The sequence below is a fragment of the Ursus maritimus genome, assembly GCF_017311325.1.
Source record: "Ursus maritimus isolate PB19 chromosome X unlocalized genomic scaffold, ASM1731132v1 scaffold_X1, whole genome shotgun sequence".
Taxonomy (NCBI): Eukaryota; Metazoa; Chordata; class Mammalia; order Carnivora; family Ursidae; genus Ursus; species Ursus maritimus.
This window is the reverse complement of record NW_024423319.1, coordinates 61052014-61077899: the sequence shown is the minus strand read 5'-3', so window position 1 is coordinate 61077899 and position 25886 is coordinate 61052014.

Below are 25886 nucleotides of genomic sequence, written 5' to 3'. Positions count from 1 at the left end.
ATTGGAAAAGTATCTGTTCACCATTTATTGATGAGACTGTTTTTTTTCCACTGGATGTTTTTTCCTGCTTTGTCAAAGATCAGTTGCCCAAAGAGCCGGGGGTCCATTTCTGGATTCTTTATTCTGTTCCATTGGTCTATGTGTCTGTTTTTGTGCCAGTACCATGCTGTCTTTGTGATCGCAGCTTTGTAGTATAGCTTGATCCAAAAACGTGATGACCCCAGCCTTGTTTTTCCTTTTCAACAATTCCTTGGCAATTGGGGTCTTTTCTGGTTCCACACAAATTTAAGGGTTGTTTGTTCCAGTTCTTTGAAAAATGTCATTGGTATTTTGATTGGGATGGCATTGAAAGTGTAGATTGCTCTGGGTAGCATAAATATTTTAACTATATTAATTCTTCCGATCCATGAGCATGGAATATTTTTCCATCTTTTTGTGTCTTCTTCAGTGTCTTTCAAGAGTGATTTGTAGTTTCTAGAATATAGGTCCTTTACGTCTCTGGTTAAGTTAATTCTGACATAATGTATGATTTTTGGTGCTATTGTAAATGGAATGGATTCCCTAATTTCTCTTTCTTCTGTCTCATTGTTCGTGTACAGAAATGCAACTGATTTCTGAGCATTGATGTTGTATCCTGCCACATTACTGAATTGCTCTATAACTTCTAGTAATTTGGGGGTGGAGTCTTTTCAGTTTTCCATAGAGAGTATCACATCATCTGAAAAGAGAGACAGTTTGACTTCTTCTTTGCTGATTTGGATACATTTTATCCCTTTTTGTTGTCTGATTGCTGTTGCAAGGACTTCTAGTACTATGTTGAATAATAATGGTGAAAGTAGGCATCCTTGTCGTGTTCCTGATCTTAAGGGGAATGTTTTCAACTTTTCCCCATTGAGAATGATATTTGCTGTAGGCTTTTCATAGATGGTTTTTATGAAATTGAGGAATGTACCCTCTATCCCTACACTCTGAAGGGTTTTAATCAGGAAAGGATGCTGTATTTTGTCAAATGCTTTTTCTGCATCAATGGAGAGGATCATATGGTTCTTGAGTCTTTTCTTGTTGATATAATCTATCGCACTGATCAATTTGCAAATGTTGAAACACCCTTGTATCCCAGAGATGAATCCCACTTGGTCATGATGGATAATCCTTTTAATGTACTGTTGGCTCCTATTAGCTAGGATCTTGTTGAGAATTTTGCCGTCCATATTCAACAGGGAAATCGGTTTATAATTCTCCTTTTTGATGGGGTCTTTTCCTGGTTTGGGGATCAAGGTAATACTGGCCTTATAGAATTAGTTTGGTAGTTTTCCTTCTGTTTCTCTTTTTTGAAACAGCTTCAGGAGAATAGGTATTATTTCTTCTTTGAATGTTTGGTAGAATTCCCCGGGGAATCCGCCAGGCGCTGGACTCTTGTTTCTTGGGAGGTTTTTGATCACTGCTTCAATCTCTTCATAATTAATCAGTATGTTTAAAAATTAATTTCTCCCTGTTTCAGTCTTGGTAGTTTATAGGTTTCCAAGAAGGCATCCATTTCTTCCAGGTTTTTTAATTTATTGGCACAACGTTGTTCATAACAGTTTCTAATGATCCTTCCTATTTTACTGGTGTTGGTTGTGACCTCTCCCCTTTCATTCATAATTTTATGAATTTGGGTCCTCTTTGTATTCTTTTGAATAAGTCTCGTCAGTGGCTTATCGATCTTATTTATTCTTTCAAAGAACCAGCTTCTAGTTCTGTTGATCTGCTCTACTGTGCTCCTGGTTTCTAATTCATTGATCTCTGCTCTAATCTTGATCAACTGCTTTCTTGTCTGTGGATTAAGGCTGTACTTCTATTGCTGTTCCAGCTTCTTGAGGTGAGGATATAAAAACTGCATTTTAAATTTTTCTATTCTTTTGAGTAAGGCTTGGATGGCTATGTATTTTCTACTTAGGACTGCCTTTGCAGTGTCCCATAGGTTTTGGACCATTATGTTTTCATTCTTGTTGGCCCCCATAAATTGTTTAAATTGATTTTTAATCTCCTGATTTACCCAATCATACTTGAGCAGAATGGTTCTTAGCTTCCAAGTGCTTGAGTTTCTTCCAAATTTTTCCTTGTGATTGAGTTCTAATTTCAAAGCATTGTGGTCTGAGAGTATGCTGGGAATAATTTCAGTCTCTTGGTATCAGCCGAGACCTGTTTTGTAACCCAGTCTATGGTCTATTCTGGATAAAGTTCAATGTGCATTAGAATAGAAGGTGTATTCTGTTGTTCTGGCATGTAGTGTTCTTTATATATCTATGAGGTCCATCTGGTCTAGTATGTCATTCAACGCTCTTATTTCTTTGTTGATTTTCTGCTTAGGTGACCTGTCTATTGCTGAGAGTGGAGTGTTGAGGTCCCCTTCTTTTAACGTATTTTTATCTATATGTCTCTTTTTTCTGGTTAAGAGTTGGCTTGTGTATCTTGTTGCTCGTCTGTTGGGGGCATAGATATTTATAATTGTCATATCCACTTGTTGGATACATCCTTTAAGAATAATATAGTGCTCTTCTGTATCTCTAACTATAGTCTTTAGTTTAAAATCTAATCTGTCTGATATGAGAATTGCTACCCCAGCTTTCTTTTGAGGTATGGCATGAAAAATGGTTTTCCATCCCTTCACTTTCAGTCTGGATGTATCTTTAGGTTCAAGATGAGTCTCTTGTAGAGGGCAAATGGATGGGTCATGTCTTTTTATCCAATCTGCAACCCTGTGTCATTTTATGGGAGCATTTAGGCCATTCACATTGTGAGTGATTATTGAGAGATAGGATTTTAAAGAGGTCATGTTGCCTGTAAATTCTTTGTTTCTATAGATTGTAACTCTCTGTTCTGTATCACTCTTGGGGCCTTTTTACTTTTATAGAACCCCCCTTAATATCTCCTGTAGGGCTGGTTTCGTGGTTACGATTTTGGTCAGTTCTGCCGATCCTGGAAGTTCCTAATCTCTCCATCAATTCTGAATGACAGCCTTGCTGGATAAAGGATTCTTGGCTGCATGTTTTCCTTGGATAGAGCTTTAAAAATATCCTGCCAACACTTCCTCTCATTCCAGGTCTGTGTAGACAGGTCTAACATTATTCTAATATTTTTGTCTCCGTATGTGAATAATTTCTTCACCCTGTCCGCTTTCAATACTGTATCCTTGGAGCTAATATTTGCGAAATGCACTACGATATGTCGTGGTGTAGGTTTGTCATGGTTGACCTTGGGAAGTGTACTTTCTGCCTCTTAGACACGAATGCTTGTTTCCTTTGCTAGATTAGGGAAGATTTCAGCTACAATTTGTTCAAATAACTCTTCTAGACCTCTCTCTTTCTCCACACCCTTGGGGATGCCAATGATTCTGACACTGGAACGTTTTATTGAGTCAGTAATCTACATCCTTGAGACTGGATTCTTTTAGCCAAGTTTCTGTTTTAACTTTCTCTTCTACCATCCCATCCTCCAATTCACTAATTTGTCCTTCTACCTCATTTACCCTGGCCGTCAGAGCATCTAGTTTTGACTGCATTTGATTCATAGCATGTTTAATTTCTGCCAGATTTGCTCTCATTTCTGCCCTTATAGATTGTATATTTTTGTTAATATTTTCGTTAATATTTTTTTTCAAGTCTACACATCATCTTGACCATTGTTACTCTAAACTCCATTTCTGATAGTTTGGTTATATCCATATCCATCAGTTCTGTGGCAGAGGCCACAGTCTCTGTGTCCTTTCATTGTTGAGGGTTTCTCCTCCTTGTTATTCTGATGAAGAGAGGTAGCAGGGATGCCCAGAGCCCAAATTATTGACCAGGACCCAGGCAGTGTGCACTTGTTTTATAGGGACCTTAGGGATGCGGGCTTCTTGATTTTTCAGCCTGTCTTCTGGGGGAGGGGCCTGCCGTGCTGATATTCAGGCAACCCTGTTTGGGTAGAGTCACCCTGTGCCCTGCAAGGGGGGATTGGGATGGGCACAAAGTGAGCTGGTATTTTCATGCTTTTCTTCTCTGGTGGCTTTCCCTGGCAGTTTTCTGTGGCTCTTCTGAGAGTCAGAGCAGCAGTGGCCGAATCCTAGCCTCTGTCTAAGAACAGAGAGATTGCAGTCCGCTGTCCGCTGAGCTCTCCTGGCCTCTTTAACTTTGTTTCTGTTAGTGCTGCCAAAAACCATGCAGCGTCCCACGTTGTTCACCCCACACCCGGTGTCCCAGCCCTCACTTCCAGGGCCCACACATCTCTGTCGTTTGTGTTTCTAACACCACCAGCTGCCCCCAGTTCCCGCGAGTGCTCCAAAGCTCTCTGTTTCAGTGTGGTTCACGCACACTCTGGAGTGCCTGTTTTCGGTCTGTTCATGCGTGCGCTCCCGAGGTCTCGGTTTCAGTCTAGTTTGAGTGTGCTCTCTGGAGCTCCAGTTGTCAGTCTGGACATGCGCTCACTCCCAAATTCCCAGATTTAGTCCAGTTCCAGTGAGCACTCTGGAGCTCCAGTTTTTGGTCTGGTCGTGGGAGCGCTCCTGAGCTCCCGGTTTCAGTCTAGTTCAAGTATGCACTCCAGAGCTCCGGTTTTTAGTTTGGACGCTCGCACTCCCAAGCTCCTGTTTTTAGTCCTGTTCCAGTGAGCACTCCGGAGCTCTTTTGGCCCACTTCCCAGTGCAGGTGGCTACTGATTCCCAGCAGCCAAGTGCAGCGGGTCCCTCCCCCTTCCATTTATCTTCCGATATCTGTGCGAGGACACGGCTCCCCACTTCGTACCTCAATGCTCAGCGCTGGAGATGTTCATTTGTAGAGGTCAAGATGTATCCACCTGCGTCTCAGGCTGATTCTGTTGGTTTTCAGGGTGGTCTGGTACATAACCAGCTCGAGTCAGGGGACCAGCTTAAAAAGGGGACCCCTACTCCTCCATCTTTTCCCTCCCAGACTTTGTTTTAAAGTCTATTTTGTTTGATATAACTCTCGCTACTCTTTCTTTTGACTTCCATTTGTATGATAAATATTTCTCCATCACCTCACTTTCAATGTGCAAGTGTCTTTAGGTGTGAAATGAAACTCTTATAGGCAGAGTATGGATGGGTCTGGTTTATTGTATTCACTCTAACATCCTGAGTCTTTTGAGTGGGGAGCATTTAGTCCATCTACAGCCAAAGTAATTCTTGATAGATGTGTACTTTTTGCCATTTTGTTACTTCTCTTGTGTTACTTTTTTTGTAGCTTTTTTCCTGATTCTTTCTCCTCTTTCTCTCTTTCATGGTTTCTTGTTTTCTTTAGTGATATACTTGGGTTCTTTACTCTTTATTTTTTTCATATCTGTTACTGTATTTTGATTTGTGGTTACCATTCATTTTATATATAACATCTTCATGTAGCAGTCTATATTAAGCAGATGATTGCTTAATGATGAATTCATTCTTACTCCTCTCTCTTCCACATTTCGGATACTTGGTATGACATTTTATATCCCTTTGGTTTTTGTTTTTCTTGACTGACTTTTACAGATATATGTATTTTTTTCTCTTGCGCTTATTTTCCTTACTTTTACTTACGTTTTTGTTTGTTTGTTGTACACTCACAGAATCCCCCTTAACCTTTCTTGTAGGGCTGGTTTAGTGTCCATGACTTCTTTTAACTTTTATTTGTTTGGGAAACTCTCTGTCTATTCTGAATGATAGCCTTGCTGGATAAAGTATTATTGGCTGCATATTTTTCTCTTTTCACACTTTTGGTTGTTATTTTGTTTTGATTTTTTAAAATATTTTATTTTTAAGTAATCGCTACACCTAATGTGGGGCCCAAATTCACAACCCCAAGATCAAAAGTTATATGTTATATTGACTGAGCTAGCTAGACATCCCTTCCTTTCTGCACCTTGAATACTTCATACCCTTATTTTCTGGTCTACAAGTTTCTGCTGAAAGATCAGCTGATAGCCTCATGGAGTTTCGTTTGCATGCAACTGTCTTCTCTTGCAACCCTTAAAATTTTTTAAATCACTTTTCCCCCATTTTAGTTATTATGTACCTTGGTGTAGACCTCCTTGAGTTGAATTTGTTGGGGGATCTCTGTACTTCCTGAATATGGATCTCTGTTTCCCTCACCTGATTCGGGACATTTTCAGCTATTATTTCTTCAAATACAGTCTCTGTCCCTTTCTCTCTCTTCTTCTTCTGGAATACCTATAATGAGAATATTATTATACTTGATGGAGTCACTGAATTCTCTAAGTCTATTGTCATTATGCCATATTTTCTTGTCTCTCACTTGATCAGCTTGATTATTTTCCATTGCTCTATCCTCCAGGTCACTGAGGATAATTCATTTCATCTCTTGTATTTTAAATTTCATTTATTGAATTCTTCATCTCTAATAAGTTGGGTTTTTTTAATCTTTGTCAAGGGTCTTGCTAATGTCCTCTGCCCTTTTCTGAAGCCCAGTGAGTATCTTTATGATCATTACTTTAAATTCTATATTAGGCATATTACTTATTCCTCTTTTGCTTTGATCTCCTGCTGTGATTTTGTCCTGTTCTTTCATTTGGGATATCTTTCTTTGTCTCTTCATTTTGTCTATCTCTCTGTGTCTGTTTCTGTGTGTTAAGAGAGTCAGCTACATCATCTGCTCTTGAAAAAAATGGCTTTATGAAGAAGATCTCCTGTAGTGCCCTGTAGTACAGTGCCTTCCCTTCACCAGAAACTGGCACTTCTGGGAGTGTCTCTTTGTATGTTGCTTTTGTCCTGCTATTGTATCTATTGCTTTTCCTTTCACTTGAGATGTCTATCCTGACTTTGCCTGTCATGGGCTGTGCTTGCTCTCTGTGATGTTAGTGAGACCCAGGAAGGCTGGCTCTGAGAGGGTGTGAGCACAGAAGAGCTCAGGGATGGGGTGGCAGTGTTAGAAAAATTTGATCTAACCTGCTAGTTCCAGGCTGGATCCCCCACAGCCCAGTGGCTGCTGGGTTGCAGCATGTGGTGGCAGTGGTAGTGGCCCAGGGCACATGGCATTTGTGTATATAGCTAGGAGATCATGCGTGCGGATTTATCAAAATTTTCTCTGAGCCACTAGTCCTAGGCCAGATCCCCTGAAGTAAAGTGGCCACAGGGGGCAGCACAAAGCAGTGGTTAGGTGGAACACATGCAGTTTTAATAATATTTGCACTGAGCCCAGGGCTGAGACCAGTAGTCTTAGTGTGGATGAATATTCAGTAGAACACATGGGTGAAGTGCACTGCTAGCAGGTTAAGTAACAAGTGTTTGTGTAGCACCACCTCCCTCAGGTGACTCTGTATTTATGCTTGGGTTTGGGGAAGAAAATGGTCCCTCCAGCTCCTTTGTTCCTAGAGAAGTCCCCCAATATGTTCTGAAGTTAGTATAAACAGATCTCCTTCCTGTTACACAAGATGTCAGTTCTATGTAACCTTGTTCCAGCTGTTGTCTCCTAAGGGTCGGGAATTGGCTATCACTTGCCTTCTTGGCTCACCCACTGCTGAGTCAGATGACTTTTAAAGCTCCAGGATCCAAGTTCCACTGGTTATATAAACTCATGGAATAAAGCCTCCTTGGTTTTCAATACCAGATATTATGGAGATTAGTTTTCTCTGTGTGGATACACCGGTGCTTTCCTCTCTCCATGGCAGCAGCTCCCTCCCTCTTGTGGACATCTCCTGACCACCATTTCTGCCCTTCCTAATCTCTCCAATGTGGCTAATACTCTACATTTAGTTTTGAAGGTTGTACTGCCAGTCTTCAGATTGCTCTCTGGTTTATTTATCTGGGTGTAAGTGATATCCAGTTGTAAACGTGGGACGTGGTGAGCTTAGAGTCCTCCTACTCCACCATCCTCCCCAGCCTCTCCTCCTTATTTATTTTCTGTTTGGATCATCTCCCAACGGTGTAAGTGAGGTGCTAAATTTCCCTATTATTCTTGTATTACTATTGATTATTTCTGTCTCGTTATGTTATTAACTGTTTTATGCATTTTAGTGCTCCTGTTTTGGGTACATAAATATTTACAATTGCTATATTCTCCTGTTTTTATGCCCTCTTTGTTATTATATAGTGTCCTTCTGTGACTCTTGTTATATTCCTTCTTTTTTATAATAATATTTTTATTTTTATTTATTTTATTTTGTATAATAAAATTTTTTATTATATTATGTTAGTCACCATACAGTACATCCCTGGTTTTTGATGTAAAGTTCCATAATTCATTAGTTGCATATAACACACAGTGCACCATGCAATACATGCCCTCCTTACTACCCATCACCAGCCTATTCCATTCCACCACACCCTCCCCTCTGAAGCCCTCAGTTTGTTTATCAGAGTCCATAGTCTCTCATGCTTCATTCCCCCTTCTGATTACCCCCCTTATTTATCCCTTTCTTCTCCTAACGATCTTCCTACTTCTTATGTTCCACAGACGAGAGAAACCATATGATAATTGTCTTTCTCTGCTTGACTTATTTCATTTAGTATTATCTCTCCATGTTGCAGCAATTGTTGAGAAATTCTTCTTTTTGATAGCTGAGTAACATTCCATTGTATATATGGACCCCATCTTCTTAATCCAGTCATCTGTTGAAGGGCATTTCAGCTCCTTCCACGATTTAGCTATTGTGGACAGAGCTGCTATGAACATTGGGGTGCATAAGGCCCTTCACTTCACTACGTCTGTATCTTTGGGGTAAATACGCAGTAGTGCAATGGCTGGATCATAGGGTAGCTCTATTTTTAACATTTAAAGGGACCTCCACACTGTTTTCCAGAGTGGCTGTACCAACTTTCATTCCCAACAACAATGTAGGAGGGATCCCCTTTCTCCACACCCTCTCCAACAATTGTTGTTTCTTGCCTTGCCAATTTTTACCATTCTAACTGGTGTAACGAGGTATCTTAGTGTGATTTTGATTTGAATTTCCCTGATGCCTAATGATTTCGAACATTTTTTCATGTGTCTCTTAGCTATTTGTATGTCTTCATTGGAAAAGTGTCTGTTCATATCTTCTGCCCATTTTTACATGTGGGACACAAATAATCAAATAAAAAAATGGGCAGAATATATGAACAGACACTTTTCCAATGAAGACATACAAATGGCTTTGTACATGAAAAATGTTCAAAATCATTAGCCTTCAGGGAAATCTCAAATCAAACCACATTGACATACACCTTTACAATAGTTAGGATGGCAAAGATTGACAAGGCAGGAAACAACAAAAATGTTGGAGAGGATGGGAGAAAGGGGATCCCTCTTACACTTTTGTGGGAATCAAGTTGGCACAGCCACTTTGGAAAACAGTATGGAGGTCCTTAAAAAGTTAAAAATAGAGCTAGCCTATGACCCAGCAATGCACTAGGGTATTTATTTCCCCAGAGATACAAACTATGGAAGAGAAGGGCCATATGCACCACAATGTTCATAGCAACATTTTGTCCCGCGATAGCTGAAGTGTGAAAGAGCGAGATGCCCCTTCAACAGATGACTGGATTAAGAAGATGTGGTCCATATATATGACAGAATATTACTCAGCCATCGAGTGAATGATTTCACAACATTTTGTAAAGCAACATGGATGGACTCGGAGGAGATAAAGCTAAGTGAAATATGTCAAGCAGAGAAAAGACCTTGATTGTCATATGGTTTCACTCATTTATGGAACATAAGTAATAGGAATATCGGTAGGAGAAGAAAGGGAAGAAGAAAGGGGAAGAAGCAGAAAGAGTAATGAAACCATTGAGAGACTTGGACTCTGGAAACAAACTGAAGTCTTCAGAGAGAGGGGTTGGAGGATTGAGGATGAGGCGGTGATGGGTATTAACGGGGCACGTATTGCATGGTGCAGTGGGTGTTATGCACAAGTAATGAATGATGAAACATTGCCATCAAAACTAGGGATGTACTGTATGGTGACTAACATAACATAATAAAAATTATTATAAAAATAATCAAGCATGCAAATGCTCAGAAAAGCCATAATCTGTACTTGAATCCTCTAACCAGCTAGATGGTTCGATCTAGAAGCTTTCACTTAGACAAAAGCAAGTGGCTTTCTATTGCATAAGAGAAGAATAGAAAGGGGTAAAGCGATGAGAGAGAAGAAGAAATAAGGGGGGAATGAGAGGGGTTTGTAAAAGGGAAGAGAAGAGTTTAGGAGAAGTGGAGTGTTGGAGATGGCAGGATGATAGATGCTATTCTTGCAGTTAAAATATCTCTCTATGATATGTTTTCAGAGCTATCTCTTCAGACAATTAAATTTGCAGATAGCCCCTGGTGAGTGAGACAAGAAATTTCTATTGGCTTCAGGAATATGCTTGAAGAAGATCATTTTCTAGTTCCATAATCCTTCTAGCTGATTTTAGGAGAAAAGAGATAGTAGCTGTGTTTGAAAAGGGAGCCATGCAGGCTTTTTGACCCTGTGAGCAAGAAATGTGACTTGAAAAATTTTATAACTGCTCTGCTACCTGTGTGTCTCTTTCTTTTATTAAGCTGAAAATTCTACCAGAAGAGCAAAGTGGAACAAACAGGTTCCCAATATATTACTGAAAGGCATTTGCTAAACAAAAACAAATTGGGATATTCTAACCAAGCAGACCTTTTGAAATCAGGTGGAGAGCATCTCCAAAGGAAGAATTGTGCATGAAAAGTGCTCGAGCTGGATGTTTGGCTGTGGTCTATAATGAGTTGGTAATTATGATTCTAAAGATAAAAAAAGGAAGAAGGAAGGAGAAGGTGCTATAAAATCTTTGCCCTTTCTTTAGAATATAAATTCATTCTACTTCCCTTGGGCAATCAGAGTATCTTGGGTAGACATTAGATCTATATTCCTGATAGAGATGGGGAGATCAGAAGTTCAAAGAGGTAAGGACAATTTTTGCCCAAATAACCTTTCATCACAACTGCAAACTTCTATAGCTTGGAAGTTGAACATGGGTCTCAACAGGCCAAAATCAAGTGGCTGTGTTCCTTTCTGAGGAACTCTGGGGGATATTCCATTTCCTTGCTTCTCAAGCTTTCTAGAGACCAACTACATGCCTTGGCTCAGGGTCCATTATCCTCATCTTCAAATCAAGCAATTGCATTGCTCTGACCATTCTTTAATTACATTCCCTTCTGACCACAGTGCATGAAGTTTCTCCCACTTTTAAGAATAGAGCGTGGTTAGATTGGACCTGTTCGGACAATCCAAGATAACTTAATCACTTCAAGGTTTGTGTCCTTAATCATACTTAATAACAAAGTCCCTTTTATCATGTAAGGTAACATATTCACAGACTTAGGATTGGGGGACAGAGAGAGGGAAGGTAGAGGGGAGGAGGAGAGGGAGAGAGAGAGAGAGAGAGGAGAGAGAAAACCAAGTTCACTTGATAAGTCAACTCTTGATGTCTAGAATTATTCAACTGAACTGCTAGAAATGGGTATTGGTCAGTCAGTCAATCAGACATTGGGTACTTTGAATGCCTCTAATATGAAAAGGCATTGTTTCTGGCGCTATGAATTTGACAGTGACAGAGAAAAGTTTAAGAAGAATTGAAAAAGATATAGTAATCCAACCTTAACATGCTATATTAGATAGCATATAATGATGGTGATATAATAATCATAATCATATATTTATATTATATATATTTAATATGATCATAATAATATATTTATAATAATAATAAATATACTATTTATTAGCTAGTTAATTAACTAAGTTAAGTCTCAGGAATATTCTAAACCTTTACATGGAAAATATTATTTAGTCCTCATATCCGCTTTTACAGATAAGGAAATTAACAAGTCAGGAAACAACAGATGTTGGCGAGGATGAGGGAAAGGTGAACCCTCTTACACTGTTAATGGGAATGCAAACTGGTGCAGCCACCGTGGAAAATAAGTTGGAGGTTCCCTAAAAGTTAAAAAATAGAACAACCTTATGACCCAGCAATTTCACTACCAGGTATTTATCCAAAGGATACAAAACATATCTGATTCCAAAGAGCACATGCACCCAATGTTATAGCAGCAGTGTCCATAATAGCCAAAATTTGAAAAAGAGTCCAGATGTCCATCGACAGATGAATGGATAAAGAAGATGTGGTAAATATATAATGTGATATATATATAAATGATACACACACACACACACACACACACACACACACACATGGAATAATTACCCAACCAGCAAAAAGAATGAAATCTTGCCATTTGCAAACCACGTGGGAGGAGAGGACTAGAAGGTATTATGTTAAGCAAAATAAGTCAGCCAGAAAGACAAATACCATATGATTTCACTTATAAGTGGAAATTAAGAATAAAACAGATGAACATAGGGAAGGGATGGAAACTAAAATAAGATAAAAACAGAGAGGGAGGGATACCATAACAAACTCTTAACTATGGGGCACAAACTGAGGGTTACTGGAGGTGAGGTTGGTGGGGATAGGGCATTCAGTGATGGGAATTAAGAGGGGAGCACTTGGTGTAATGGGCAGTATTAATGTATGTGATTGATGATGCAGATCTTCTGCTGAAACTGGTAATAGGCTATATGTAACTAAATTGAATTTAAATAAAAAATTGAGGTTTAATTAGCATATAATGTTATATTAATTTCAGATGTACAACATATTGATTTAACAATTCTATAGATTACTCAGTGCCACCATAAGTGTGAGTGACCATTTTCATCCCACAATGTCATTAGCAATATTCTTGACTATTCTCCCTATGCTGTACTTTTTATCTCCATGCCTTATTTATTTTAGAATGGTAAGTTTTCACCTCTTAATTCTTCATCATCTATTTCACCCATCCCACCACCTCCCACCCGAAACCAACCCATTGGCTTTTCCCTGTTTTTGAGTGTCTGTTTTTGTTTGTTTGTGTATGTTCATTTGTTTTGTTTTTAGATTCCTAATATAAGTGAAATCATATAAGTGAAATCATACAGTATTTGTTCTATCTGTAACATATTTCACTTAGCATAATACCCTCTAGGTCCATTCATGTTATTGCAAATGGCAAGGTTCTGATTCTCTTTTATGACGAGCAATATTCTGTTGTATAAATATATCCAAATCTTCTTTAAATTTTCATCTATGAATGGACACTTGGTTGCTTCACTATCTTGTCTATGAATAATGCTGCAATAAAATGTAATTGCATATCATTTTACTTGAATTAGTGTTTTATTTATTTATTTATTTATTTAGTAAATAACAAATGGTGAAATTAGCGTTTTTATTCTTACATTTTGAGGAACACCTATACTGGTTTCCAGTCTAGTTCATGTTTTCAGTGATCTTCGAAAACACATCCAAAGGAGATGCGTTAACAGAGAAAAAAGCAAAAAAAATTTTAGAGACTTAGATAACAAATTAGGGTTAGTGTTTATAATAACTTTGTTTATTAAAACAAAACATAAAAAGGGATACCTACTTTCTCCCACCAAGGAGGTTGATGCCTCACATTTAAATATCCAGCCTAAGCTCTCTACAGCTAAGGGGAGGATTTTTGGAAGGGTCTCGACAGGAAGGTGGCTGACAAGATAGAATAATTAGATCAGAGTATGTACTGGAGGCCAAGGGCCACACTTCATATAATCATAATAAAAATGTTAACAATAGAAGAAGCTGGAAAATGGTGGAATAGGAGGACCCTAATAGTCTCCCTTGTCCCATGGATACAAACCAGATAAAAATCACATCACCATAAAATACCCCAGAAAAAGACCAAACTCCACAACTAAAGGTAAAAAGAGGCCACATCAAGGAATTTATGAAGGATATATATGCACTTGGGATTGAAATGGACAGTTCTCTTACACAGTGGGCAGGCAGCCAGTAGCCGAGAAGGCGTGAAAAACAGATTTTGATGCCTGGGAGCCCACATGGATAAGATGAATTTCCCTTAACATTTGGTTTCAAAAGCGAGAAGGGCCAGATTTTTATCAGTTCTCACTACCAGGAAGACTTAAAGCCTGGTATTTAAAAAATTAGCTAGGCTTAGCTCTAGGAGAACACAGAAGGCATTAAGAAGTGGCATCCTTTCCCCAAAGAGAAAGCACTTGAACATCACTGCAAACATACAGCACAGAGACAGCGGTTTGAAAAAAATGTGTCAGCAGGGGCATCCTAAGGGATCAGTCAATTAAATATCTGATCCTTGGTTTTGGCTCAGGTCATGTCAGGGTCATGGATTGAGTCCCACCTCTGGCTCCATGCTAGCACAGAGCCTGTTATACTACCCCTCTCTGCTTCTACCCTACTTGTGCCTCTCTCTCTCCAAATAAATAAATAAGATCTTAAAAAGAGTAGAAATGCCTGGGGTAGATGGGAGGGCATGAGTAATTTACTCATCTAGGAATGATTTGGAGAGGCAGGGATCATGGGGAGACCTCATAGGAACAAAGGAGCTGGCACATGTCATTATCCCCTTCCCCAACATAAAAGACCCCAGTATCCCACATGCAGGATGAAACAAACCAACACTCCCCTACCTAACCTGCTTATATTCAAGCGCGCCCCCATGGGCTTCTGTGGATCTGTTCTTCCCAGTGACATTTACCACAGTCCAGCACTGAGGAACCCCCTCCCCAGAGAAGACCAGTGCAAACCCCACCAAACCTCTTCTCTCCATCAAATTTTTGTGAGACCTCAGTTCTGGTGGCAGTGGCAGGTCTTTTTATAAGCAGAACAGCACACACTGTTAAATAGCACTTCTCCCTACTGGGGACCAAACATAGCCACAACAGGCAAGAGATCCTCCACAGTTGAGTGGATCTAAGGCAAAAAGGGCCAGGACTCAACACCAGAGCACATCAACACACATAGGAGACACTTCCTTGAGCACCAGGCCCAGGAACAGGGCAGCTGCAGCACAGTAGGGCACTATAGGATTTCTTCTTCATAAGGCCATTACTGTCAAGAGCAGAGACATTATACTTTCCTAACACAGAGAAACAGACACAGAGAGTTAGATAAAGTAAGGACATAGAATATGTCCCAAATGGAAAAAAAAAAAAACAGGACCAAATCACAGCAAGAGAACTAAGCAAAATGGATATAAGTAATATGCCTCACAGAGAATTTCAAATAATGACTATAAAGATACTCACTGGACTTGAGAGAAGACTGGAGGACATCAGTGACACCCTTAACAAGGAGATAGAAAAAGAACCAATCAGAGATGAAGAACACAATAAATGAAATTGAAAATACACTTGATGGTAAATAGCAGGATTGATGAAGCAGAGAAACGCAGATTGATGACCTGGAAGACAGAGGAATGGAAAGTAATTAAATTGAGCAAATGAGAGAAAGAAAAATTATGCAAACCGAGAATAGTCTTAGGGAACCCAGTGACTCCATCAAGCATTTGCATTATAGGGATCCCACGGAAGAAGGAGAGAAAAGGGGCAGAAAATTTATTCAAAGAAATAATAGCCAAAATCCCCAAATCTGAGCAAAGAAAACAGATATTCCAGCTCCAGGAGGCATGGAGAGCCCCCAACAAATCAACCCAGGGTGGTCCACACCAAGACACAAAGTAATTAAAATGGCAAAAAAGCAGTGATGAAAAATAAATTAAATCAGCAAGAGAGAAGACAGTTATGTATGAGAGAAACCCCACTAAGGCTATCAGGCATATTTCAGCAGAAACTTTGCAAGCCAGAGAGAGTGGTATGATAGATTCAAAGTTCTGGTAAGGGAAAACTGTGCACAAGAATACTCTACCCAGTGAGGCTATCATTCAGAATACAAGAGTCAAGGGTTTCTCCATCAAACAAAAACTAAGGGAGTTCATGGCCAGTAAACCAGCCCTACAAGAAATATTAAAGGGATGAAAAAGTAAAAACACAAAAGAAGTAAAAACAAACATTTCTGTAAAAAATAAATCAAGCGGGATTTCATACAACAAAAAAGCATGTAAAAATGTGGCACCATATGCCTAAAATGTGTGATTGGTGGGAGAGGAGTAAAGAATGCGTTCAAACTTAAGCGGCCAGACAACTTAATATAACGCAGATGTTACATAATACCCTCAATAGTAACCTCACAAATCAAAAACCAGTGATAGATACGCAAAGAATAAAGACATAGGAATACAAGTATAGCACTAAGGAAAATCAGCAAGAGAGAGAGACAAGAGAAGAAATGATCAGAGAAAAGTACAAAAGCAAAACACAAAACAAGTAAACAAAATGGCAATAAATGGCATATCTACCAATAATTACCTTGAATGTAAATGGACTAAACGCTACACTGAAAGACATAGGGTAGCAGAGTGGATATAAGCACACGAGACCCATCTATATGCTTCCCTATAAGACCTTGATTTCAGACATAAAGTCACCGCAGACGAAAGGAGGGGTAACATTTTCATGCAGTGCGCTTGAAAAGAAAGCTGGGGCAATGCTTATATCAGGGAAAAAACAGCTTTATAAGAAGAATGCTTAGTAATATATAATCTATCACACTGATAGATTTGGGAATGTTGAACACCCTTGCATCCCAGGGATGAATCCCACTTGGTCATGATGGATAATCCTTTTAATGTACTGTTGGATTCTATTAGCAAGGATCTTGTTGAGAATTTTTGGTGTCCATATTCATCAGGGATATCAGTCTGTAATTCTCCTTTGATGGGGTCTTTGCCTGGTTTGGGGATCAAGGTAATATTGGCCTCATAGAGTGAGTTTGGTACCTTCCTTCTTTTCATATTTTGAAATAGCTTTAGGAAAATCGGTATTATTTCTTCTTTGAATGTTTGGTAGAATTCCCTGGGGAATCCATCAGGCCTTGGCGTTTTCTTTTTGGAAAGTTTTTAATCACTGTTTCAATCTCTTCATAATTAATTGGTCTGTTAAAAATCAATTCTTCCTGTTTGCCATCTTGGAAGTTTATACGTTTCCAGGAAGGCCTCCACCTCTTCCAGATTGCTAAATTTATTGGCATAACACCGTTGATAAAAATTTCTAAAAATCCTTCCTATTTCATTGGTGTTGGTTGTGACCTCTCCTTTTCGTTCATAATTTTATTAATTTGGTTACTTTATTCTTTTGGATAAGTCTTGCCACGATTTGTCAGTTTTACTTTATCTTGCTTTAAGAACCAGCTTCTAGTTCTGTTGATCTGCTCTACTGTGCTCCTGGTTTCTAATTCATTGATCTCTGCTTATAATCTTGATCAACTGTTTTCTCAGCATCGTGGATTAGGCCTGTTCCTCTGTTGCTGTTCCAGCTTCTCTGAGGTGAGAATATAAAACTGCATTTTAGATTTTTCTATTCTTTTTAGTGAGGCTTGGATGGTTAAGTGGTATCACAACTTACAGGACTGCCTTGCAGTGTCCATAGGTTTGGACCATTGTGTTTACATTCTCGTTGGTCTCCATAAATTGTTAAATTGATTTTTATTTCCCTGGTTTATCAAATCATTCTTGAGCGGATGGTTTTTAGTCTCCAAATGTTTGAGTTTCTTCCAAATTTTTCCTTGTGGTTGAGGTCTAATTTCAAAGCGTTATAGTCTGAGAATATGCAGGGAATAATTTCAGTCTTTTGATATCAGCTTGAGACCCGTTTTCAGACCCAGAGCATGGTCTATTCTTGAGAATGTTCCATGGGCATTAAAATAAAAATGAGTATTCTTTGTCCTGCTGTGTAGTGTTCTATATATATACTATGAGGTCCAACTCATCTAGTATGGCATTCAAAGCTTTTTGTTTCTTTCTTGATTTTCTCCTTGGGTGATCTATCTATTGCGGATAGTGGAGTGTTGAGGTCCCCCTACTATTAGCGTATAAATTATATCAACAAGAAAAATGCCAAAAATCATATGACCTTCGCAATAGATGCAGAAAAAGCATTTGAGAAACTACAGCATCTTTCCTGATTAAACCCTTCAGAGTGTCCGGATCGATGATACATTTCTCAATCTCATAAAAACCATCTACTGAAAAGCCTACAGCAAATATCATTCTCAATGGGGAAAAGCTGGAAGCCTTTCCCTTAGATCAAGGAACCTACAAAGGATACCCACTCTTGCCATTATTATTCAACATAGTACTAGAAGTCTTTGCAGCAGCAATCAGACAACAAAAAGGATAAATGTATCCAAATCAGCAAACAAGAAGTCAAACTGTCTCTTCGCAGATGACATGATACCTCTATAGTGGGAAACCCAAAAGAATCCCTCCCAAAGTACTAGAAGTTATAGATGTTGATTCAGTAATGTGGCGGGATCGAAATCAGTCCTCAGAAATCAGTTGCATTTCTATACACGAATAATGAGACTGAAGAAAGAGAAATTAGGGAATCCATCCCATTTACAATAACACCAAAAATCATATGTTGTCTTGGAATTAACTTAACCAGAAATGTAAAGGATCTATATTCTAGAAACTACAAATCCCTCTGGAAAGACATTGAAGAAGACACAAAAGATGGAAAAATATTCCATGTTCATGGATCGGAAGAATTAGCATAGTTAAAATGTCCAAATGCTACCCAGAGCAATCTACACTTTCAATGCTATCCTGATCAAAATACCAATGACAATTTTCAAAGAACTGGAACAAACAGCCCTTAAATTTGTGTGGAACCAGAAAAGGCCCTGAATCACCAAGGAATTGTTGAAAAGGAAAACAAAGCTGGGGGCATCCATGCCAGATTTCAAGCTGTAGTACAAAGCTGTGATTACAAAGACAGCATGGTACTGGCAAAAAAAACAACACATAGACCATTGGAACAGAATAGAGAACCCAGAAATGGACCCTCAGCTCTTTGGGCAACTAATCTTTGACAAAGCAGGAAAAAAAAACCTCCAGTGAGAAAAGACAGTCTCTTCAATAAGAGTTGCTTGGAAAATTGGACAGCTACATGCAAAAGAATGAAACTTGACCACTCTCTCACACCATACACAAAGATAAACTCCAATGGATGGAAGAAGCCTTGATATGAGACAGGAATCCATCAAAATCCTAGAGGAGAGCATAGGCAGCAACCTCTATGACATTGGCCAAAGCAACCTCTTTTCGACACATCTTTATTTTTATTTTTAATGATTTTTTATATTATGTTAGTCACCATACAGTACATCCCGGTTTCGAGTAAGGCTCGATGATTCATTAGTTGTGTATAACACCCAGTGCACCATGCAATACGTGCCTCCTTACTACCCATCCGGTCTATCCTCACCCCCTCCCCTCTGAAGTCCTCAGTTTGTTTCTCATGATCCATAGTCTCTCATGTTTCATTCCCCCTTCTGATTACCCCCTTTCTTTATCCCTTTCTTCCCCTACCGATCATCCTAGTTCTTATGTTCCATAGATGAGAGAAATCATATGATAGTTGTCTTTCTCTGCTTGACTTATTTCACAGCATTATCTCCTCCAGTGCTGTCCATGTTGTAGCAAATATGTTGAGAACTCGTTCTTTCTGATAGCTGAGTAATATTCCATCGTATATATGGACCACAACTTCTTAATCCAGTCATCTGTTGAAGGGCATCTCGGCTCCTTCCACAATTTAGCTATTGTGGACATTGCTGCTATGAACATTGGTGCATATGGCCCTTCTCTTCACTCGTCTGTATCTTTGGGATAAATACCCAGTAGTGCAATGGCTGGGTCTTAGGGTAGCTCAATTTTTAACTTTTTAGGGACCTCCACACTGTTTTCCAGAGTGGCTGTACCAATCTTGCATTCCCACCAACAATGTAGGAGGGATCCCCTTTCTCCACATCCTCTCAACAATTGTTGTTTCTTGCCTTGTCTATTTTGCCATTCTAACTGGCGTAAGGTGGTATCTCAGTGTGGTTTTGATTTGAATTTCCTTGATGGCTAATGATTTTGAACATTTTTCATGTTGTCTGTGTACATTTGTATGTCTCATTGGAAAAGTGTCTGTTCATATCTTCTGCCCATTTTTTGATTTGTTTATTTGTTTCTCGTGTATTGAGTTTGAGAAGTTCTTTGTAGATCTTGGATACCAGTCCTTTATCTGTAGTGTCATTTGCAAATATATTCTCCCCATTCTGCGTAAGGGCCTCTTAGTTTTTCTGACTGTTTTCCTTAGGATGTGCAAAAACTTTTAATCTTGATGAAGTCCATAAATTCATTTATCTTTTGTTCTCTTGCCTTTGGGGTTGTGTCATGAAAAAGGTTTAGCGTTTCTCGTGTCGTAGAGGTTGTGCCTATGTTCTCCTCTAGAATTTTGATGATTCCTGTCTCCACATCGGGTCTTTCATCCATTTGGAGTTTATTTTTGTGTATGGTGTGAGAGATGGTCAAGTTTCATTCTCTTGCATGCTGTCCAATTTTTCCCAGCACCATTTATTGAAGAGACTGTCTTTTTCCCACCGGATGTTTTTTCCTGCTTTATCAAATATTGTGTGCGATGCGAGGCCAGTTCTGGGCTCTCTATTCTCATTCCATTGGTCTATGTGTCGTTTTTGTGCCCAGTACCATGCTGTCTTCCTGATGATCACAGCTTGGACAGCTTCGATCTGGCATTGTGATCCCCAGCTTTTTTCACTTTCAACAGTTCCACTGGGTGTCGGAGGCCTTTTGTTCCAGCAATTTAAGGACGTGTTTGTTCCAGTTTGAAAATCTTTGTATGATCGGGGATACATTGAAAGTGTAGTCGCCTCTGGGTAGCATGAATCTATGTTAATCTTCTGATCCATGAGCATGGGAAATATCTTTCCATCTTTTATCTTCCTCAATGATTTTCAAGAAGTGATTTATAGTTCTAGAATGGTCCTAGTCTCTGTTAAGTTAATTCAAGGTACGTATGGTTTTTTGGTGCTATTGTAAATGGATGGATTCCCTAATTTCTCTTTCTTCGGTCTACGTACCGCTGTATAGAAATGCAACGATTACTATTGTGTATCCTGCCACGTTACTAATTGCTCTATAACTTCTAATAGTTTGGGGATGGCTTCTTTTGGAGTTTTCATATAGAGTATCATGTCATCAAGAAGAGAGACATTTTGACTTCTTCTTTGCCGATTTGAATACCTTTGATCCTTTTTGTTGTCTGATTGCTGTTGCAAGGACTTCTAGTACTATGTTGAATAGCAGTGGCGAGAGTGGGCATCCTTGTCAGAGTTCATCTTAAGAGGAAGGCTTCAGCTTTTTCCCCATTGAAATACAATATTTGCAGTAGGCTTTTCATAGATGGCTTTTATGAGATTGAGAAATACCTTCTATTCCTACACCAACTCTGAAGGGTTTTAATCAGGAAAGGATGCTGTATTTTTGTCAAAAATGCTTTAGAGCATCGATTAGAGAGGATCATATGGTTCCTGAGTCTTTTTCTTGTTGATATGATACACGCTGATTGATTTCGCGAATATTGAACCCGCTTGCATCCCAGGTATGAATCCCACTTGATCGTGATGGATAATCCTTTTATAATGTACTGTTGGATTCTATTAGCAAGTATCTTGTTGAGGATTTTGGCGTCCATGCTGTATTCATGAGGAAATCGTCTGTAATTCTCCTTTTTGATGGGGTCTTTTTAGCCTGGTTTGGGGATCAAAATGTAATATATGGCCTCATAGAATGAGTTTGGTAGACTTTCCCTTCTGTTTCTATTTTTTTTGAAATAGCTTTTAGAGAATAGGTATTATTTCTTCTTTGAATGTTTGGTAGATCCCGGAAAGCCGTCCGGGCCTGAGTTTTGTTTGGGTTGTTTATCACTGACTCAATCTCTTCCCCATGTAAATTGGCCTGTTTAAGGAATCAATTTTCTTCCAGTTTCAATCTTGGTAGTTTATAGGTTTCAGAAGGTTTCCATCTCTTCCAGATTGTTTAGTTTATTGGCATATAGCTGTTGATAAAAATTTCTAATCCTTCCAATTTCAATGGTGCTTTCAGTGCGTGACTTCTCCTTTTTCATTCCATAATTTTAATAATCTGGGTCCTTTCTCTTTTCTTTTTTGGATAAGTCTTGCCAGTGGTCTGTGGATTTTATGATTCTCTCCAAGAACCAGCTTCTAGTCCTGTTGATCTGCTCTCTTGTACTTCTGGTTTCTGCTTAGATTGATTTCTGCTCTAATTTTGGTCAACTGCTTCTGTGCTGGATTGAGGCCTGTCCCTCTGTTCCTGTTCCAAGCTTCTTGAGGTGAGAATATAGAAAACTGCATTTAGATTTTCTATTCTTGAAGTGAGCTTGGATGGCTATGTATTTCCCCCTTAGGACTGCCTTTGCAGTAATACCATATGGTTTTTGGACTGTTGTATTTTCATTCTCATTGGATTCTCCATAAATTGTTTAATTTGATTTTTGATTTCCTGGTTTTAGTCGATCATTCCTAACGAGCAGGATGGTTTGTAGTCTCCAAGTGTTTGAGTTTCTTCCAAATTTTTTTCCCTTGTGGTTGAGTTCCAATTTCAGGCGTTGTGGTCTGAGAATATGCTGGGGATAATTTCAATCTTTTGGTATCGGTTAGCCTGTTTTGTGTCCCAGAACATGTTCTATTCTTGAAGGAATGTTCCATGGGCATTAGAATAGAATGAGTATTCTTTATTGGTTCTGATGGGTGTAGTGTTCTATATATATCTATGAGGTCCAACTTCGTTGAGTATGGCATTCAAAGCCTTTGATTCTTTGCTTAGTTTTGCCAGAAGGTGTTCTGTCTATTTCTGATAATGTGAGTGTTGAGGTCCCCTACTATTAATGTATTTTTATTTATATGTCTCTTTATTCTGGTTAAGAGTTGGCTTGTGTATCTTGCTGCTCCCTGTTGGGGGCATATATATTTATAATTGTCATATCCACTTGTTGAATACTTCCCTTAAGAATAATATGTGCCCTTCTGCGTCTCTAACTATAGTCTGTAGTTTAAAATCAATTTATCCTGATATGAGAATTGCTACCCCAGCTTTCTTTTGAGGTCCATTTGCTGAAAGATGGTACTCCATCTCTACTCTCAGTCTGACGCATCTTTGGGTTTGAAATGAGTCTCTTGTAGACATTGCAAATGGATGGGTCATTTCTTTTTATCCAATCTGCAACCCTGTGGCTTTATGGGATAGGTTCAAACCATTACGTTAAGACTGATTACTGAGAGATATGATTTTAATGTTGCCATGTTGCCAGTAAAGTCTTTGTCTATTGGCTGTGACTTTCTGTTCTGTATCACTCTTGGGGCCTTTTTACTTTTATAGAACCCCGTAATATCTCCTGTAGGGCTGGTTTCATGGTTACAAAATTGGTTAGTGACTGGCGATTCTGAAATGTCTTTATTTCTCCATCAATTCTGAATGACAGCCTTGCTGGATAAAGGATCCTTGGCTGCATGTTTTCTCTGAAAGAGCTTTAAATATGCTCCCCCACCCTTTCTCTCACTCCAGGTCTGTGTGACAGGTCTGACGTAATTCTGATGCTTTTTGATACGTGAGCAATTTCTTTGCCTGGCCGCTTTCAATACTGTATCCCTGCACCTAATATTTGCGAAATGCACTATGACGTGCGTGGCATAGGTTTGTCATGGTTGAGCTTGGGAGGGTCCTCTCTGCTTCTTGGACACGAATGTTTGTTTCCTGCTAGATTAGGGGAAGTTTTCAGCTACAATTTGTTCAAATATCTCTTCTAGACCTCTGTTTTTCTCACGCCCTCGGGGATGCCGATGATTCTAACATTGGATCGTTTCATTGAGTCATAATCTCCGTAACCTACATTCAGGGGTGTGGATTTTTTTTAAGACCATCTTCTATTTTCATTTTTTCTCTATTAACCCATCCTCCAATTCACTAACCCGTTCCTCTGCTTCTGGACCCTGGCCGTCAGAGCCTCTAGTTTTCCTGCATTTGGCTCATAGAATTTTTAATTTCTGTCAGATTCACTCTCATTTCTGTCCTTAGGGATTCTATATTCTCAGTAACCTTTTGGTTAATAGTTTTTCAATTCTACTCATCATTTTGACCATCGTTACTCTAAGATTCCATTTCTGATAATTTGGTTACATCCATATCCATTATTTCTGTGGCAGGGCCACGCTCTGTCTTTTTCTTTGCTGGGGCTTCTCCTTCTTGTCATTCTGATGAGGAGGGTTGCGAGGTTGTCCAGAGCCCAAATTATTGACTGGGTCCCAGGCCGTGCCCCTTGTTTTATAAGGGATCTTAGGGATGTGGGCTTCTTTTTAAAGATTTTATTTATTTATTTATTTATGTGGCAACCAACCAGCGATAGAGGGAAACAGAAGCAGGGGAGTGGGAGAGGAAGAAGCAGGCTCCCAGCGGAGGAGCCCGATGAGGGACTCCTTTCCGGAACGCCGGGATCACGCCCTAAGCCGAAGGCAGGCGCTCAATGACTGCACCACCCAGGCGCCTCGGGTTGTGGGCTTCTTGATTTTTCAGTCTGCCTTCTGGGGCAGGGGCCTGCCGCGCCGATACTCAGGCAGCCCTGTTTGGGTCGAGTCTCCGCGTCTCCTGCGACGGGGGATGGGGATGGGCACTCCCTGAGCCGGTATTTCCAGGCTTTTGTTCTCTGGCGGCTTTCCCTGGCGGTTTGCTGTGCCTCTTCTGAGAGTCAGAGCAGCAGCGGCCAAATTTCAGCCTCTGTCACAGAACAGAGGATTGCGCCCGTTCTAATGTTCTGGCCACTTTAACTCTGTTACTGTTGGTGTTGCTCAACCCTGCAGCGTCCCGGGATGTGCGCCCCACACCCGGCGTCCCAGCCCTCACTTCCAGGGCCGGTGCGTCTCTGTCCTTTGTGTTTCTAATGCCGCCAGCCGCCAGCCGCCCGCGCCCGCTCCGGATCTCCCGGTCTTAGTCTGATCCAGTGGCGCACGGGATTCCGGTGTTCAGCGAATGCCTGGCAGCGCGCGCGACCCGGCTCACGGTCTCAGTCTACTGTTTTGCGGAGTGCCGACCGCGAGGCTCCCGGCTCCCCGTGCAAGTGGCTACCGCTTCCCGGCGCCGGCTGCGGCTCCCTCCCCCTTCCGTTTATCTTCCGATATCTACACAGTTTCATGGCTCCCCGCTTCGTACCTCAATACTCAGCGCTGGAGATGTTCATTTGTAGAGATCCAGATGCGTCTTCCTGCATCTCAGGCTGGTTCCGTGGTTGTTTAGGCTGGTCTGGTACCTATCCAGCTCGACTCGGAGGACCGGCTGAAAACGGTGTCTCCTACTCCTCCGCCATCTTAACTCCCAGGTCTCATGACACATCTTTAAAGGCAAGAGAAACAAAAGATAAAATGAACTTGTGGTGCTTCATCAAGATAGAAAGCTTCTGCACAGCCAAGGAAACAGTTAAAAAACTAAGAGGCAGCCCACGGAATGGGAGAATATATTTGCAAATGATACTACAGATAAGACTGGTATCCAAGATCTACAAAGAACTTCTCAAACTCAGTAGAGAAGAAACAAATAATCAAATCAAAAAATGGGCAGAAGATATGAACAGACACTTTTCCAATGAAGACATACAAATAGCTAAGAGACACATGAAAAAATGTTCGAAATCATTAGGCATCAGGGAAATTCAAATCAAAATCACACTAAGATACCTCGTTACACCAGTTAGAATGGTAAAAATTGGCAAGGCAAGAAACAACAATTGTTGGAGAGGGTGTGGAGAAAGGGGATCCCTCCTACATTGTTGTTGGGAATGAAAGTTGGTACAGCCACTCTGGAAAACAGTGTGGAGGTCCCTTTAAATGTTAAAAATAGAGCTACCCTATGATCCAGCCATTGCACTACTGCGTATTTACCCCAAAGATACAGACGTAGTGAAGTGAAGGGCCTTATGCACCCCAATGTTCATAGCAGCTCTGTCCACAATAGCTAAATCGTGGAAGGAGCTGAAATGCCCTTCAACAGATGACTGGATTAAGAAGATGGGGTCCATATATACAATGGAATGTTACTCAGCTATCAAAAAGAAGA